At 38.5% G+C, this 6128-nt stretch overlaps 1 pseudogene; it reads left to right on the top strand.

Moving 5' to 3' along the window:
- Positions 1 to 549: 549 nt before the first annotated feature.
- LOC102849432 overlaps positions 550 to 6128 on the top strand; it is a 102948-nt pseudogene continuing 97369 nt past the window's right edge.

Below are 6128 nucleotides of genomic sequence, written 5' to 3'. Positions count from 1 at the left end.
TAATTTCTAGGACATCTTGGTTGTTTTATTAGGACAAAAAAAGAATTCACCGAAGTGAAAAATGTGTATTGTTTCCCTTACCTACATGTCTTTTCCAGTAAAATACTCTAAAGGAAGTCATAAAAAGTGCTCAAAAATAATGAGCTAAGAAGAATTCAGAACAGATCCAATGATTTTATGTTTTTTTATGACAGAGAAAAGATGAATCTTCACTTCCAAACATTTGTCTTCTAGACTCTTTTTGTTTGTAAAACTTAGCCAAAATCTTTAATCTTTCCACAATAAAGAAGAGTTTCATTTTAGCATGTCATGTGCAGATAACAAGTTCCCATTCTTTTTAAAATGGTAAATAGCCAGATTTGTTTTCTTTGATGAAGCAATCTTTATCACTGAATTAATTCTTTTATCCAAATCATTTATAAGAAAGAATACATAGAAACTGGTTTCTGATGTGTCTGTAAGGATCCTGGTGAGGCATTAAAGCCATTATATTATTTGCACATTTAATTACATACTAAATGGGAAGTTTTGATACCTTGGTTTAGCGTGATGTCCCTCAAGTTGAGTAAAGTTGAGTGGGAATTATTTTTAGAAGAAAAAGATTTGGACACCTACACAGAGCTTGCTATCAGAGTGACCTTTGGCTTTCTGGATCATTTGTTCTATACTGAGATTAAAGTCAAGCATGGACGCGTTGCCAGGGGTAAGAATGATCATGAGAAAGAGATATATTTCAGCGTTTTGAGGAAAGAGTTACTAAATAACAGCCTAGTTCTTCTACCTTCTCCATCAGAATAGGAACAGATGTATCATATAACTGTTGTTGCTGTTATGTGCCAGTTAAGTCGTTTGCAAATCATAGCGACCTTACTATACACAACAACTCTGGATCTTGCCCTATCCTGAGCCAGTATCACTGTCTCCAATATACCTCCACCCATTATACCACTTATTGTGTCACTCCGTCTCATCAAGAGTCTTTCTCTCCTGTTCTGTCCCTCCATCCTTCCAAGTTTGATGTCTTTCTCCAAGAACCGGACCCACCTGGCCATGTGTCCAAAGTATTTGAGATGGACCTTCAAAATCCTTACCTTCAAGAAGCATCTTGGTTTTACCCTCTCCAGGACAGACCTGTTTGTTTTTTGGTGGTCCATAGTATGCTGAAGACTCTTCTCTAGCACCACAACTCAAAGGCATCGATTCTTCTATCATCCTTAGTCATTGTCCAGCTCTCTGATCATACATGTAACTTATAGTGGCAATTTGAATGCACCCAGAAGAATCTCAGAGGAAAAGCCTGATATCTATGATCACAACATATCGGTTTTGAAAGCCCTACACAGTACAGTTCTACTTGGATCAGCTTGTGGTCATCATGACTTAGAATTTACTACCAGGTTTGGATATACTGACTATGTGACCTTGAGAATATTAGTAAAATTGTCAAGAAATTTGATTTCTCACTTATGCAATGAAGTTCTCAATGATTATTTACATTAAAGTGCCATTTTGATGATTTTATAAAGTAAAATCACTAAAGTCTATCATGATTTATAGAACAGTTTTGTTTATCAAATATTAATATACACTCACATCACCTGAAGATTTTACTGAAATATAAGTCTTGACTCAGGTATAGTCAAGATTTTGTATTTTTCTGAAGCTTCCAAATGGTCCATACATTGTCCTTTGAGTATCAAGGTCCTAGAAAGTACCCACTGCAAAGGATTCAATCTGTGATTATAAGGATTACTTCTTAAGCCAGTCAAGACATTTTCAATTCATATAGAAGATGAACTATCTTATTTATATGAGTAATAGGTCACCAAAAATTCCTGGTACCACTACCTCTTCTAAATCCAGCCTGCACATCTGGCAGTTCTCTGTTGACATATTGTTCCCAATGTTTTTGGATAATTTGCAGCAGAATCTTGCTTGCATGTGATATTAATGATACTGTTCGATAATTACTGCACTCTGTTGGGTCACCTTTCTTTGCAATGGGAACAAATATCGATCTCTTCTAGTCAGTTGGCCAGCTGGCTGTCCTCCAGATTTCTTGTCACAACTTGGTGAGCACATCCAGGGCAGCGTCTGTTTGTTGAAATAAATCAGTTGGTATGCTGTCAACTCCTGGAGCCTTTCTTTCTTTGCCCATTCCTTCAGAGCAACTTGAACTTCCTCGTTCATCACCATAGGCTCTTGTTCATATGTTATTTCATTAAATTCTTCTGTGTCAGACAACTCCTTTTGATACAGTGACTCTCTGTACTCCTTCCATCTTCTGTTGATACTTTTTGGATAATTCTACCCAAAGTATCCTTAAGCATTGCCACCTGTGGCTTGAATTTGTTTTTCAACTCCTTCAGCTTAAGAAACGCTAAGAATACCAGAAGAATGTCTATCTATGCTTCATTGACTATGCAAAGACTTTTGACTATGCGGATCACAACAAGCTATGGCTGACTCTGAGAAGAATGGGAATCCCAGAACATTTGATCGTGCTAATGCGAAACCTATAGTTAGACCAAGAGGCAGTTGTCAGAACAAAGTAAGGAGACACTACATGGTAAAATATCAAAAAGGGGGTACATCAGGGATGTATTTTTTCTCCGTACCTTTTCAATCTGTATGTAAAATAGATCACCCAAGACGCTGGGCTGTATGAGGAGGAATGTGGCATCAGGATTGGTGGAATAGTTATCAACAACCTGCATTATGCAGATGACACAACCTGCTTGCTGAAACGTAGGAGGACCTGAAGTGCTTGCTGCAGAAGGTCAAGGACTGCAGTCTTCAATGTGGATTGAAGCTCAACATCAAGAAAACAAAGAGTCTCACCACTGGGCCAATTGGCAGCATCAGTATGGATGGCGAAGAGATTGAGATAGTTAACAGTTTTAGTTTACTCGGCTCCACAATAAACACTCTTGGTACAACCAGCCAGGAAATCAAGAGACGAATTGCATTGGGAAAATCAACTGTGAGGGACATCTCAAGAGTACTGAAGAGCAATGACATCAAGATGGAGACTAAGGTGAGCCTGTTCTAGGCTATAGTCTTTGCAATTACGTGGTATGCATCTGAGAGTTGGACAGTCAATAGGGATGGTAGAAAGAGAATTGATGCCTTTGAGTTGTGGTGCTGGAGAAGAGTGTTGAATATACCATGGACTGCTAGGAGAACAAACAGGTTTGTCCTGGAGAAGGTGAAGCCAGAATGCTCCTTGGAGTCAAGGATTCTGAAGCTTCATCTGACATATTTTGGGCATGTTGCAAGGAGGGACTGGTCCTTGGAGAGGGACATCATGTTTGGGAGAGTGGGGGGACGGTGCAGGAGAGGAAGACCCTCGGTGAGATGGATCGATTCTGTGATTGGGGTGGTGGGAATGAGTGTGCTTGAGATGGCAAGGTTGGCACAGGATAGAATGGCATTTAGGGCTCTTGTGCATAGGGTCGCTCTGAGTCGCAAGCAACTTGATAGCACATAACAACAAGAAGCTACCCTCAGTAGTACTTTTATGTCTCATAAAAAAGTTGCTATGTGCTTCAAAACAAAGAAAGGAGTGAAAGGGGGATATTAGGAATATTCCTACCTGTGACCTAACATCTAAAGAAAAAATATACAATAAAATTTACATAAGAAAAAATTCAAAGACACAAACCAAAGATGTCAATCTGCTCTGATGTATCAATTGCTGGAAGGTGTTATAGACCTCAGGAAATTATTCAAAGATTTAAAAAGAGGTTAACGAACTATAGAAATGATCCCTGAAAGTATAAAGAGGTTAACATTATTTTTATTGTCCTAATTGTTGCTTACATTAGGATTCTGTTTATACAAAACAGCAGCTGAAGACAATAGGGAAATTGACAGAATAACAAATCCTCTTTTAGAGGAAAAGTGATAAGCAGACAGGCAGGCGAACTCTGAAAGACAGATGAAGTGACTTCAGGTGATCAGAGTAAAAATTGCTTCTTGATGGAATCCAAGCAGCAAGTACCTCATTTTGTAAAATACTTGATGACATTTTATAGCGTTATTGCATTGGGGCTTTATGTTGTATGATATCCACCCAGTAACAGGCTGACCCTCTTCATCCCCCAAGAAGTTATCAGTTCCCTGTAGAAAAGTAATTCTGAGGCTGTCTCGCCAAAGATGAACTCATGAATCAGTGATGTGGGCAGAGGTGGCATCCCAGATAGCATTCTGAAAAATCCATAAATCCTTTAAAAGGGACTGTTTCTCTGCCGCTGTCAGGGACTATTATGCCTAAATCATGCAATTCTATTTGGAAACTTGAGGTGGTTTTGGGGTGGGGGAAATGCCTTCAGGACTTAGAAGAAGAGAATACTGTGAAAGTAAAAATGCCAAGGAGACAGGATATTTTACTACTGCACAAAGGTCAAAAGAAAAGATGTAGGGCATGTCACTATTCAGAAACAATTCAAAACACTGCAGTTTAATTTATACCTGGGCTGTATTACTCTGTCAACAAGATACAATGTTTTAGGATCAATGAGCAATATGTTCTATGTCAAATCTTTGACTTTACAAAATAAAAGGTGCCAAACTTCATGTAATCTAAGAGGCACATTTCTTAAAGAACATACGTATTATCTCATAGAGGACACCCGGGTTCCTGCTCATAGTCCAACCTATTCTATACTAGTCAACCAAACGCGTCATCATTCTACTCTAAACCCACTTTCATCTAGTCAGTTCTGACTCAGTGATTCTTTATTGAGTTTCTTAGACTGTACATCACAATCGGCAACGACTGACTGTCTTTCTCCCTCAGAGTCCTGGGTAGATTTGAACCATGGGTGTTGTGCAGCCTTTGGATTAGGAGTGCAACTGGTCCTGGACTGCTGTATCTGATATATATTACCTTTAAGGCACATCCATCTGGTTGTGATGAAATAAAACACATTTTAAAAAGGTTACAATTATTCCATCCAGTAGTCTGAGAAGGAAAGGACAAATCCCCATAGCATCTCTGAGTAACAGCATCAATCCCTTTACCACCGTCATCATTTAATCTCACTTTATCATCATCACATGTCAATTTTGGTACAAATTAACTTTGTAGCTGGCTTCCTGTTAGCTGATATTTGGAAAGGAGTTATATCATTCAGTTATAAGCAGTTTTGATTGTTTCTAAGAAGAACCTGGTGAGGCTTGGGTGAAAGGAAAGGGTACTTTTACTCCAATAGTGGGGTGATACTTACCATCTGAGTAAGTTGTTGTTTAAATCTGACAGTTGTACCTTGCAACTCAAAGAGAATAGCAACATGATTCAACTCATTCCTTGTAATTCTAGTTCCCTGATTTTCTGTTTGCCTTTATGGTTTTATAAGAACAGGATCTGCATCACTCCAAGTAATTATAATTCTACCTTGAATATAACAGATGGCTATGTCTTCAGGCTATCTGACTACACAAAGGAAAATAAGTGTAGCCAATAAATAAACCAATTTATGGGAGCTGTGATGATATAGTCCATAGATAGTTGGTCTGGTCATTTAAAGACTGTGTCTATCTGGTGGCCCATGTCTATCAGTGGCTTTAAGGGAGAATCATGATGAACTTTTCCCTGCTACTTACAGACTTATAAATCCAATGGTGGATCAGCTAGGAGTTCATTCTGACTCAACAGCAATCAGAAAAAAGAATGAATTTATGTTCCCTTTGAAAACCATTGGTCTTAACTGATTAAATAATCTTCTTTGTGTAGTGATCAGAATAAAGCATTGCAGATGTGAACAAACCTCTTTGTTAATATTCTTAGTTTTGGGGACTTTCATGACTAAGGCTCTTTACAGTTCTTTCTTAAGCAATTTCAAAAGGGAGTTGAGAGAAAATCATCACAAAGTGAAAGGAATTGTTATCCATGATCCTGAAATCATATTTTTCTTTGTATAGTCATCAACAATCTGCATTATGCGGATGACACAACCCTGCTTGCTGAAACTGAGGAGAACCTGAAGCACCTGCTGCAGAGTGTCAAGGACTGCAGCCTGCAATATAGATTGAGGCTCAATGTCAAGAAGACAAAGATTCTCACCACTGGACCAATCGGCAGCATCAGGATGGATGGTGAAGAGATTGAGATTGTACACAGCTTT

The sequence above is a fragment of the Elephantulus edwardii genome, unplaced genomic scaffold (assembly GCF_000299155.1).
Source record: "Elephantulus edwardii isolate Elephantulus edwardi_28Jun2011 unplaced genomic scaffold, EleEdw1.0 scaffold00029, whole genome shotgun sequence".
Taxonomy (NCBI): Eukaryota; Metazoa; Chordata; class Mammalia; order Macroscelidea; family Macroscelididae; genus Elephantulus; species Elephantulus edwardii.
This window is presented reverse-complemented; position numbering and strand designations above follow the sequence as displayed.